Here is a 13,811-nt window from a genome sequence, read left to right on the forward strand (position 1 = left end):
AGGAGGCAGAGGCAGGCAGATCTCTGTGAGTTCGAGGCCAGCCTATTCTACAAGAGCTAGTTCCAAGACAAGCTCCAAAGCTACAGAGAGAACTCTGTCTTGAAAAGAAAAAAAGAAAAGAAAGAGTATCATTTCAAATATTATAGGAAATGGTCAGTAGATGAACCAAATGGTTTAGTGTTGTATATTGTCTCTCAGCCCAGGAAAAGCCCCATGGAACAGTGTGTGTGTAATCACTCCTACACAGTGATGTCTGTGAGCCAAGTGCCAAGAAAATGAGTCTCTCTGCAGATCCACCAAATGTAACTGCAATTCACTGCATACGATTCCTCCTCCACTGGACACTTGGAATTTTCATCTGGGTATCTCGGAGTCTAACATACCACTGATGTTCAATAAATGCTTAATATATGAAAGCATAAATAAATAGGATGTCCAGTAGTGAGACCTGAACGGTAGTAAAAGCGGGTCATGATTTAGTCCTGCTGCATCCCCCAGCATCCTCTTTTACAGTATAAATGTGAGTGGTACCCGTGGATGCCTCAGGAAGCAAATATTTCTACAGCAAAACATATGTTTACTCTCTTCCCTTTCATCCTGTGTTTACTTATTCACAGCCTATTAAAAGCTGTTAGCTGCAAACATTCAAGTTCCTTCATTACATTCCCTAAAATGGGAAGTTGTTTTCCCTTTCATGTAACACCTTTCTCAGTGTATAAAAAAATATTCTAGGAAATGCTTGTAGAAGCTTATCACCAAGGGCCAGGAAGATGCTTCAGTGAGAGAAGCACTTACAGCCCCTGAGAACCTCAGAAAACAATGGCTTTCACAGAACCTCCGCAGAAACTTAGATCTGTGTGTATAAATACGATTACCAGGAGGTCCACAGGAACCACATGGCCCAGCACACATGCCTAGCTGGGGAATAAAGAAAAGAACCACCTTTATCTACCAGCTAGACAACCCCAAGGATCCACATCACTTGCACAGACTTCTGTGTTCATCTTTCATCCTCATCTTCAATGTTAGACATTTTATCACACTTTTACTTCTGTTCCCCTTCATGATTGCTCCAGAGACCTGAAGTCTTAGAATCTAGTCATCTTCCGCTCACATTTTCTTCACCATCCCAAATTGATCACTGTGTCTCCCTATCATATGGCATGCCTTCCTTTCCTGGACTCTTGTCTTATCAGTAATTATATAACCTATGTCACTCAAATACATCCATGAAGTAATGAGGTTAATTTTTCCATTTCCTTCCTGTGGCACATCCCTTTGGGTGGACTTCAATTGGACATCTTTGCCATCCATCTTGCTTCTCCTGATCTTGGCTCATGTTGATCCTTCTAAAACTAATGGGAGACTAATTGCCTTACTATGTCCTATAGTTAATTCTCAAACTTCGTAACCTCACACCAAGCACTTCTTTAACCCAATCATAAAGGTTTTATTGTCTACCGATTACCACTTGCACCTGTAGTTATCTAATTTCATGCTCCGTAACTGCCTTAGCTTGTTTTCTGTGGCTATAATAGAATGCTCAAGACTAGGTAACTGATAGAGCAAGAGGGTTATTTATCATGATTTTCCTGGTTGGGATGTTGGGAAGCATAAAATCAGGCTTAAGCTCAGTCCTTTGTGAGGTCCTTCCTGCTGGGTCATGGTGCAGCAAAAGATTTCACTTGAGGCAGAGCAAGAACACCACCTTCTCTGGTGGGTTAAGTAAAATATCATCATAGTCTCAGGCATTTGAATGCTTGCTTCCAAGTTGGTGGCACTAATTAAGGAGGTTTAGAAGATGTGGGTTGGGCTTTGAGAATTTAAATGCATGCCATTTCTAATTTGATCTGGTTCTTGCTAGCAGTTCAAGACCCGAACTGCGCTCTCAGCTGCCACTTCAGATGGCATGCCTGCCACTACTGCCTCTGCTCCACCATCATGGATTCTAATCTTGTAGAACCATAACCCCTACTATACCTTCCTTCCATAAGCTGTCATGATCATGGTGTTTTGTCACAGCAATAAAAAATTCCCAATACTTTTCATAACAAAGAAGTTTCTCAATAAACAATCTAGTAATGAATGAATATTAAAATTTATTTATGAGTGAAGAGCCTTCATGATGCAATCATCTTTCCAAAAAGTCCAACCTCTAATCATCACCTGGGAATGATTAAGTTTAAAACACATGAAACTTAGAGGATGCACACAAGCCACAGCAAGGTTTTTTTTTAATACATTTCTCTTTCTTCCACACTCTTTTCAAGTCCAACACAAACTTCACCCCCTACTTCATCTCATTTAGGATCTGCCTGTAGCTTCCATATTCATAAGTCATTGTGTGACTATAAAAACTTTCAGGTTCTATATTTTTTTAAATTCAACTATTACCTTTAAGTGGCAATTTTGACTTTTAAGGATGGACCTCAGTGGCAAAGGTCACACTTGTTTAAAAACTGCATTTACTGAAGAAAGTATTGATCAGGTTAGCAGATGACACATGGGGGCGGGAGCTGAAAATTGGAGAATAGCTTGGGAAGACAGAGGTTCATTCAACATGTCCTTTTTTCGATTCAAACTGGGCTAATTCACTTCCTTATTAGAAAGTGAAAGTCATAGGTGCCCGAGAAGGACTAATGAATCAGCCAGAGTATGCCATGGGTGTCTGACTCTATGGGAAGAGTGTTCCTTGTTCTTGAACTCCAAGAATCATGAGCCCATAGGTAGACAGGTCTCAATACTATGCTGTTTTTCTCTTTCTTTTATGGATATTTAGGAGTGGTGGAGACTTGGGTGGAATTGTCATGTACCACTGAGCACAGCATGACCAAGTTTATCTGGAAAATTCCTATGTGACTCTAGTGAAATTCCAACAAACTACAATATTTAAAAGTTCTTAGAGAAGGAAGAAAGACCTTCAGCCTTAAAATCAGAGAGGACATCCCAGATACCTAAACACTATTAACCATACATGATACCTAAAAACCATATGAATGTTTATTCTATGGTTCTATTTACATAAACCTTTTAAAAAATCAGTTTTTATTATGCTAATTCTTATTTGGAACATATGCCATGGCTCATAAAATATTTATTCTAAGAACACAGAGCACTTTTGGTGGATGAATAAATATTGAGATGAGAATCCAGTTACTCTAAGTAGCCCTCATCAGAAAGTTAGTTGTGTTGGTTACTGCTTTTTATTTGCTGTACTTCAGCATCTCTGAGGGAAAGAGACTGTCTAGGTATATAATCCTGACTGGTACTTTAGGACACATAGAGTTCTGGGGGTTTAAAGTCAGCTGCCACGGCCAAAAAGATATGGTGAATAGATGATATAAGGTAATTACTTTGCATTGAGGTCACATTTCTTACTATAGCATTGTTTAGTGGAATGTCCCTTAGCTGATGGGAAGTTTATAAAATATGACAGAATATCCCAGGAAAGGTTATTCTTTAGGTTCTTTAAATAACTGGCAGAAAAGTTCATCTTTAAATGAATTCTTCAGGATTCTTTTCTTCTTAATGATTATTATGCCCAGATCTATGATCCCTCAAAAACCAACAAGGAGACTGAGTCCCATATGTAAAAGCAATGAACAATGAGCCTTTATTTTATCCAAGTTTGCAAACTTGGTCTCTCCAATATATCCAACATCCTAGAATTATTGGAGATCCCCGAGCTCAGTTAGAGCTGGGTTTTTATGGTAGTAAAGTTGGTGGTGAGGGATTTCTAAGGTTTAAGGTTTTGATTGGCTGATATTTGTCTAGGGGTATCCTGGTGTGTGCTAGAAGATGATCCTATGCACAATGGTTGGAACATTAAGCATTTCCTTTGGATGGTCTGTTCCTGGGTGGTGCTCAAATAATCTTAGTTTATGATCCTTCCTGCAACCAGGTGTTGCTTCAGGGTAAACTACTGAGACTCAGGCCTCCATTAAACTTCTCGATGGTTGAGTCCTACACTGGTAGGTGATAATGGTTGGAAGTAAAGAACTTCCTTTGGGTGGTCTGTTTCTATTTAGCTTATCATGGCTGCCTCCTACAGTGATAACATCTTTGAGATATTTATAGAAAATCATAATTTTGATTATTTTTTATTATTATTAACTACTATATTGAATCTTACCCTTCACAGTGATGCGTGAGGCTTGCTTTCCTTTCCTGGAAAGAACAGGACTTAGTGTCTCATATCTAATGTACAAAAAGGTCAATCTATAGTGTACCAACTCTTGCTGAAAAACCTGATAAGTACCAATTTAGCCTGGTTATTAATGTCACTATCCTGGCAATGTCATCCTGCATATGAAATTACTGAGGCACACCAACCCTATTCTCTTCATAATTATTCTGTACATCCAAAGTTACTTCAAATTTAAAAGTTTAAGTTAGTCTTGGTAGGTAATTAGGATTATTTTTCCATCTGTTCAAGAAAATTACTGATATAGATTGGAAGGATTTTTTTTTTTTTTTTGCTTGAAGACAGGAATCTTATTTTGTTATAAGACTTCTTTCCACCCCAGTTGTTCTCTGGACCCCATGAGAAAAATAGCATTGAGCAAGTCCAATACAGGGATGGATGTCCAGTTCCTTAGCCATTATAGGACACATCCATTCACCTCTGAAAACCTTGACATCAGTCTAAAGTGGCAGATTTGGAGGTAGTGTCTTGTATTTCCTTTCAAAGCGTTTGTCTCAAAATTTCTCCTCATCTTCCTATTGCTGTGGATGCATTCAGGACACAGCATATTATCTTCCACTCCTGAGGATTGAAAAACACAGGCTGGTGATGGGAAGAGAGGTACCATCTCTTGGAGGACTGTCTAGTACTCAGGTACGACCAGCGTGCATTTGCAGGTGAACCCAGCCTGCCTTATCTGCAGGGAGTTGTCTGCCATGGACTACACACCACCTGCATTCAGTGACTGGAGATTCACAGCTCTCATGGCAATTCTTCCACAAGTTGCAAAAAACAGACTCCCTTTCTGAAGTTATAACTTCAACTATACCACCCTCCTCTCTTCCTCTTGAAACTTTGAGGCCTGGGTCCTCTTGGGTTTCGTGAGAACTGACTTCATTTTTGCCTCAAGAGATGTTTGGGGAATATGACATTTTTGTTTCGAATATGAGTTTTTCTGGAGTCTCAAGTAGACTTCAACTTTCTTGCCATCCGTACTCAAGTTATGACAGTGACACCATTCCCAAAGAGTGTTCCGGGACACCTCATTAACAGGAGGCAGGATGGCTGGCTGGGGCGGGTAAGGGGTTGGTATCCTGTGAAGCTGCCATCAGGGGAACTGCTGGCCTGAGGTCTATGGCTGAAGAAGCATTTGATTTTGTAGGCACGTCTATGGTGAGCTCCTCAGTAGCTGGGACCAGCACTAAAATGATTTCTTTTTCATTAAATTCTCACTTGTCATAGGTGTCCTGGCTGGAGAGTGACATATTCAGCAGGCTTCAGAGAAGACAAAAGGAGCAAAGATAAGAATGTCTGGAGCTCCAGAAGGAAATTTTTTTTAACAAATCTGATGGTAAACTGTTATCCAAAACATACAAAGAGCTCTTAAAGTAAACAGTGGCAATAATCAATCTGATTTCACAATAAGCAAAACAAACCCACATAGACATTTAACCAAGGAGCATATTAACACATGTATGACAAAGAAACACGTAAAAAGAAAGATGCTCAGATGCAAATTAAAGCAACAGTGAGATCACACCAGGTACCTAATTAAATGGTCCATATTCTTAACAAAGGTCAATAGGGATATAAATGCTCATTTGTTGCTGGTAGGAGTATAAAATGGTACAGTCACTTCTGAATACATTTTAAGGTTTCTTATAAAATTAAACATATTCCTACCATGTGATCCAATAATCATACCTCTTAATTTCTACCTAAAATGAACTAGATATTTAGGTCTACCTAAACACACACACAAACACATTTTTATTCATAATGAATTAAAATTTGCAAAGATTCCACCTCTCCACCACAGAGGAAAGGAAAACTACACTGTGGTACAAGCAGATAATGGACTATTACATAAAACTAGAAGAAATGAGTCAAGCCACAAGAAAGCACAGGACACAGGAAATGAATATCACTAAATGAAAGAAGTCAATCTCAAAGTGTTACATATTATATGATTACAACTCCAACATTTTGGAACAAAACATATGGTTATTTAAAAGAAAAGAGAAGAGCAAAGAATGGTTGCCAGAGATTAAGGGAGAAGGAGGGCTGAGTAGTCAGAACACTAAGGATTTGGGGGACAGTGACAGTGGCCACTGCAGTGGTTATACTACAGTGGTGGATATGTATCATATGCTTGTCCTCAAGTAGAGCCTCGTATGAACTATAAACTTTAGGTGCCAATTTGGCACTGTATATTCCTCAATTATACCATGTTTTACTCTGGAGTAACAAGAGAATGAGAGATGCTCCGGGTATGGGGAGACAAGAGGTATAAGGTAACTTCATATTAAATTGGCTAAGTGTTGTCATAAATCAAGAACTTCCCTTTGATAAATTAAGCATGATTAAGAAAAGGATGTAAGTGCTCACTAGACACCTCTGAATCATATGCTTAGTCCCAAGCTCCGCAATGATTACAATGCAGTAAATCCTCCTGAAATTTCCCCTAGCATGCCTCTACCACTTTTAAATCTGTGATTTGCATTCATGACCAAATCTACCCAACTCCAAAAACCAATTCTCTTTTACAGCTGAGATATTCCAGTCATAATACCTTGTTGGATTTGATTGTTTATTTCCTTCAAGTCAGCCTGCTCATTTGGGTTTCCTGGCACTGTGGTTCAAGGATTCCTCATTCTGCCCTGGCATCCTTTAGTCTTCCATCTCCCCACACTCCAGTTCATGGAACTCCACAGTGGTTCTTGCAAAAGCTGGATCTATGTCCATCTAGTGCTTTTATACCTACTGGGTCTGGTAGTCATAATAGTTTTCCTTCTTCCTACAGGCACAGCCCTCTCTACCCTCCAATATACAGCACAGTTCTTTTCTGGTGAACAAACCTACAGCCCTTTACACCTTGCAAAGTTGAGATGTCTGAGAATTTTTCTAGATGTTACAAGGACACCATGCTGAATAGTTATAAGACATGTGTCTAATCTACAACATCAAGGGCTTCCTTTTGAAAAATTACTTTTGTATTTGTGTGCATGCATATCTGTGTACCACATGACCATGCAGTGCCCAGGGAGGCCAGAAGAGGACACTGAATTGCCAGGAACTGGAGTTGCAGATAATCATTAGCCACCATGTGGGTGCTGGGACTCAAACCCAAGTCCTCAAAATGAATAGCCAGTGCTCTTAATTACTGAGCTACCTCTCTAGCCATACCATGAACTTCTTCGCAGTGAGGGCCTGTCATAGTCAACTCTCAGATCCCTGTGCCTTGAATTTATGGAAGATTAATGCTCCGTGATTTTCATTATTTATTGCTGGGGAGTTGAATGCCTCTGATAAGGAACAGTGTACTTCTGTATAGAACAGAGTTATGCCTTCATGTTAAGTGTAGAAGCCACACAGGAACCCTTCAACATACACATTTTTACACATTACCCAGGTCAGGGCTGGCATACATCATTCTTCCCTGTCCATTCTGATTCATTCACCCATTCGTATATTTCTTCATATTTGTGTTTAGACAAAGAAGAGGGGTCCTTGAACAAGTCAATTTTATATTTCTGAAATCACATGCAAGGTAAAGTTGACTCTGCCTGTAGGTCTTAGGCTGTTTATAACTCCCAGCTGAGTGTTATGATCAATCTCTTCATGTGAAGTCAATGTGGACCACAGCTGATCCTTGGCCAGTGTTCTAGCTAGTGGCTGTCAACTTGTCCTAGCCCGGAATCACTTCACAGGCATCCCAATTGTGTCATTGCCCTTATCAGATTGGTCTGCATGCATATCTGTGTATGACTGTATTTATCATCAATTCAATGCAGAAGAGCCCAGCCTGACATAGTTGGCACCCTCTCTACACAGGTGGTTCTGGACTACCTGAGAAATCTAGCTACATATGAACATGAGAGAGCCAGTAAGGAACATCCTTTCATGGTTTCTGGTTTAAGTTCCTACTGGAGCTCCTGTCCCCATTTCCCTCAATGATGATGGGCTGTGACCTGGAAGGATAACTCAGATGCATCCCTTCTCCATAAATTGCCTGTGGTCATGGCATTTGTTCTAGCAACAGGAAACTGGAACCATTAGTTTGGACATCTTTGTCTTGAAACTCTCTTCCATAAAGTCTGAGTCCAATGTCTAGTACCCTTTCCAGCAGAAAGGACTTTGAATAATTCAAGCATTGTATACTCATGTTATTTGTATCCCTTGCCAGCAGAATTTACAATGCCTCATTTAATGAGAAATTGAATGGAATATGTGTTTGAAAAATTAATCCATTTTAATAATATATGGCCCTGAGACTGGCCATCCCTGGCAGTGTTTAAACCTATAAACTAAGGGACCATGAATACCAATTACAGTAAAAAGTAATGAGATATGTAGTATTTCTCTAAGAAAATTACTTTTAAAAATATGTATTTTGACATCCTTGAAATTAATTGCACAATTATGCAGTTCCAAAGTGTAATGATTAAAACTCTAAGCTGTGTTGAGAAAGAAGGGAGCACCCATATTTACTAAAAATCTCAAAAGCCTCACCCCTGACAAAACACACTTACAAAGTTATTGAAGTTTAAGGAAGACAGCTTTCCAATAAAAAAATTGATCAATCTTCCATTTAGCAAAACCCAGGGATTTGGGGTAATTTAACAGTTAGTAAAAGAATAATGGTTAGTACACTATAAAACACACTGAGCTGAGACAGACTGGATATTGAAAAACAAAACCAGAACAAAACAAAGATTGTTCACCAAAGGGAGGCTGGATAAATAGATTTGAGAAGAAAACACGACTCTGGGAATGTTTTTCCATTGCCTTGTAAAAGCGCCGCTCTCAGCAGGCAGACATTAAGGTGAATAAATTGAAGAAGGAATTACAGGTGATAATTTAGCTTTAAGGTTTGGAAGTTTGCCATTCAGGATCTACAGATCAGAAATGCTGGGCCAAAAGTTGTTGAAGGCACACTTCCTTGAGTAACCCAAGAGAGTTGTGGAGTTTGCTGAATACCCACCTGGTTCCTGTGCAGTTGCAAAGAGCAATCAGGACTCACCAAAAAAAAAAAAAAAAAAAAAAGGCTTCTCCTACTACACTGGAGCTAAATTTAGTCAGGCAATCCTTTTAAAGCAACAGCCCTATAGCCATTCTGACAGGAACGGAGAGATTCTAATGAGACACTTATTAGATATCCTCTTGGCTATCAGACTATTAGAACAATGGACCCCAAGAAATTGGTATTTCCACAGGAAACTTGTTGGGAGAAGAGAAAGGCTGAGTTCCTTGGGCCTGCCAGAAGGGTTAGTTAACTCCTGGAAAAAAATTTTACACGTCTGCTCCTTTGTCAGAGAACATCATAAAAGAGCCGCAGGATGGGGTGGGTGGTTCCATAGCTTGACAGGTTTATAGACTTTTCCTATGCATACTTTTGGTCTTCTATTTAAAGCCAAACCTCACATTGGAAGTGACTCCAGAGCTGGAGGGTCAAGAGCATTTACAGTTCTTGCAGAGCACTGCAGTTTGGTTCCTAGTACACATATGGGGCTTGCAACCCCCTGTAACTCTTGTTACGGAGGATACAAAACCCTCCTCAAAGGTAACTGGCTCAGGCGCACTCCCACCCACACCACATACACACACTCATGAAATTAAACATAAAAGTAAATCTTTAAAATCGAAGTCATGTTAGGATCCTGAAGATAGATTTGTGGAGAAGATTTCACTAGATTTCTTTGCCATTGAACAAAGCTAATTTTTCTGCTTTTTTTTAACCATTTATTTATTACATGTTTATTTGGCTTATTATGGCTAACTAGCCATACCTAGTTTGTTACAGGTGATCAAGGCTTGAGCTCTATCCTTAACTCTGGTAAAAGTCTACATCTTCCCCTAAGGCAACACTAAGAATAGGCACTTAGACCAAGAGCCCTGTGCAACTGTCTGAAGACATCTACTGTGTCCCTTCTGCCAACTCTCACATCGGGACTACTATTCTTTCAGCAAAATAGCACCCACAGGTCACTTCAAAACAAAGTTCTGATGGAATTGAAGCTGCTAAAATGCAGATGGTTTTAATCCTATACTTTTTGAGTTTATGTTTCTGAACCGTCCTTCTATAAATAGCTACTTTAGTCCCCAACAATGATTGAGAAGGCCACGCCATGGTAGCACCTGGATGGGCACTCCCACCACAGCTCCTTGCCAAGTCCCTCTGTTCAGTGTGCTTGCTCATGAGTGTCAGGGTGGGGCCTTGATGCTGCTCCGATCCCCATGACACCAACACGTCACTGTTCATCATCCACACTGTGGAAGGGGAAGAGGTGACCAGCACACAGATTGCAGCTTGCATATTCACAGTAGCCTTAGGAACCTGGCTGTTGCATTCTGTTGCACTCTCACAGAAATGCTGTGACCCATCAGCTTGAGAGTCAATTGTCAACAAATAGACCGCATCATCAAGTCGTGCAATGGACAAAGGGGATGCACATGCGCAGACATTGTGTTTGTGTGCCACTGGGACTAGATGTGTCAACATACATAGAGTATATGAACATATTTGAATAAATTTCTGAGAAAAATGAAATCACATTTGTGCTTGCTTCATTTTAAGATTTCTAAAATAATGGAAGCTGGCAAACTAACTACATTTGCATATCTGATATGCTATTATAGATGAGTATATATGTAAACATACATGTATATTTATGTATACTTTATATATCCCTTCAAGGTGGATGTTATGCCGAAATACCAACAAACAGGCAGAATGATTGGCCTCTCTGCTTCCAAACATGGGAAAGAAAGCTTTTCGATGAATGAGCCATTGTGCTCATTCCCCAGTGTCACAGTCACCATCAGCACCACTTTGGACTTGAACTCAGTTTGAGACTGGACTCTGTTTTGAAGAGTTTCCTTTCTTCATGAAGTTACAGCACACATCTTTTATCTCTGTCATCAAGATGGCTGAACTTGGTTGCCAACCTGACTACCCTGTGCATTAACTAGATCCCAAATAGTTCTGTGTACTGTGCAGTGAGGAGTTTTTCTTGACTTATTTGAGGTAGGGACTCACCCTAAAGCCAGGCCCCATCTTCTGGTGGCAACCCACATAAAAGGACACAAAAATATTTCGCTTTTTGCCTGCTTGTCCTCCCTCTCATCAGCAAGTCCATTCACTCTGTTTCTAAGGCATTGCCTCACTGGTGTGAGAGCCTGTTCTTCAGTATTCCAACATAGACCAAGAACTGGAAGCATGCTAGACTCTTCTGGAACTTCAGCACCAGACTGGGACTACTGGAACATGTAGTCTCATGGGCCACCAGATCCTTGAACTTTATAGTCAGGAGACAGCCATTTTAGGGATACTAGGACCTTATCCGCAAGTCACTCTAATAAATACTCATATTAACATATATGAATAAATACATGCGTAAATAAATATGTCTTGCATATATATGAAAGTCTATATATAAACACATATATATTAAAATATAATATCACTATTAATATTCTTTATTCCTTGTCTATTTGTCTACTATTCAAATTTTCTACATCACTTGCAACCATTTTCTACTTCCTTCACAGTTAATGTAGTCAAATAAAATCTTTCACCATTGTTACTATAACACTAAAGACTTTTTCTATTAAAAATTCAAGTAAGAAGGTAATATGCAAGATATCACATTAAATCCATATCACATGCCAAGCAATGATTACATCCAATATAACATATGGAAATAAAAAATTATGCATATTTTAAAACAAGCAATAGTAACTGAACTTTGATAGTTTTATTCATGCCAAATGAAGTCTGGGTTTTAGAAGATTATGTGGGTCGGTAAACACTACTTTGATATCCATTCCAGGTCAAAGTCATAAGCATCCGGATAAGGCTATATTTATCCTAAAAATGAGTCAAAGAATATAAAAGTGTCCAAATATTTCCACTGGTTGCTTTCTAGTGAGGAACAGGCAGGATATTTTGTGGTTTATACTGTGATATTGGCATAATAATTTTAAGTCATATAGAAATATATATAAAGATGAACTGTCAATAAATATGGAATCTTCAGCGCTGGAACTTTCTCCGTTTTTTTTTCCCTAAACATTTAATTACTTTAAATTGGGGAAGCATTTGCTTTCCCCAATAGCACACTTCTGCAGAGGCAGTGCCTCGGCCAGTGGCCAGGGATGCCTGGGGCATGCAGTGCCTGTACCCTGCGCTGAGAGTGGATGGCTTGAACACAGGTTCTCTGCACAAAGGATGAACACAGCACATCCATTTGTCTGGGGAAGTTGGCTATGTACCTTAGGATTGGCATGGTGAGTGCAGCTAGTGTGTGTTTAGGTCTTTTGCTGCCATAGGAATCCTATAGGAGCAGACATGCTCACTCACTGAAGCCTGGGCTGGTTTCTTGTCTACTGTTTTCTTTGAGGGAGCACATCTATGGTGAATCCCCAATTTCTCCTCTGGAATCCATTCAACAGCAGTCATGAGGCCTGCTCTTCAGCAACCTGTCGGGTTATGAAGTGTCTGTTCATCACTGGCCCTCGGCTTTGTGTCACAGCTGATAAACCCTTGAGTTTTGGGGGTAATTTTCCTGTACTTTGACTCTGGAGGTCAAAATTAAAGATATAAGGCTTTGGATCCTGTGCCCCAAGTTCTTTTGACAGTTATTTGGCCTGTATGCTTGGCCAGGATTCGTCCCTGTAAGTTGTCTGTCCTGCCTAGGACTACTTAAGTATTTTCTATTTTAGTACGCCATGCTTCCTTAGGTTTTGAAACCTTGGGGACATTCCCTTCTCTGGACAGGAAAGGATTCCTGTCCTGGGAGCCTGACTTGGTTGTAGTGGGCACAGCCTTGAAGCTGGACTGAGAGGCCCTGGAGGTGAGGATATCTGCAGCAAGCAGAACTTCAGGGGCACAGTCTTGAAAGAACTTCCCAATGGCACAGTCCTGCAGGACAATGCCAGCGGCCAAGCAGTGAGATGTGCTCAGGTGCGAGTCTTCTGGATCCTGGGAAATACTCTCCAGCAATTCACTGATTTGTGAGTTACCCATCTTGCCAGATTTTTATGGGGAGTGCGCACTCACAGGACTCTTCCTCTTCTGCCTCCTCCAGCTCCCTGGTATCCCTGCTACTTGGTGACTGGGATGTCACACTGATTTCCCGATCTGACACCCCTCTGTATATTTCTCCTAAAGCTGTCTGTCCAAAATTCAAGAACCATATCAACTGTGCCAGGCTCTGCCCACAAGGCTGTGCGGGATGGACACAAAAGTCATAATGTCCTCCTGGACAGTTGTAGGGGCCTCAGTGGACTCAAAGTTGTCACTACGCGGAGCCTCTCTTAGGAATTCTAGCTGAGGACAGAAGGACAGATCTGTGTGGACAGAGATTTCACAGTGGAAGTTATTCTTGTCACTTCCTTTTCTGGGGCTTCCTGAAAAGGTTCTCCCAGGGTACTGGCTGTTTGGACTATGAAGTCGTCTCGAGAGTCCCAGGACAGAGAGGAATTGGAGGACTGTGCAAAGGGCAAAGCCATAGCTGCCTTCATGTTTAAAGCATGTATAGTCTTGAGGCCTCTGAGGGGCAGGCTCCATCTGTGCCTCACCAGGTGTCTTGTAATATGTGCTTCTAGTACCTTCTGAGTGCCTGGA

General features: G+C 40.4%; 1 pseudogene; it reads right to left on the bottom strand.

Moving 5' to 3' along the window:
* Positions 1–4,468: 4,468 nt before the first annotated feature.
* Positions 4,469–13,211, bottom strand: LOC126501283 (developmental pluripotency-associated protein 2-like; annotated as a pseudogene).
* Positions 13,212–13,811: the final 600 nt, after the last annotated feature.

Source organism: Alexandromys fortis, unplaced genomic scaffold (genome assembly GCF_014885135.2).
Source record: "Alexandromys fortis isolate MF-2015 unplaced genomic scaffold, M_Fortis_MF-2015_v1.1 scaffold_30, whole genome shotgun sequence".
Taxonomy (NCBI): Eukaryota; Metazoa; Chordata; class Mammalia; order Rodentia; family Cricetidae; genus Alexandromys; species Alexandromys fortis.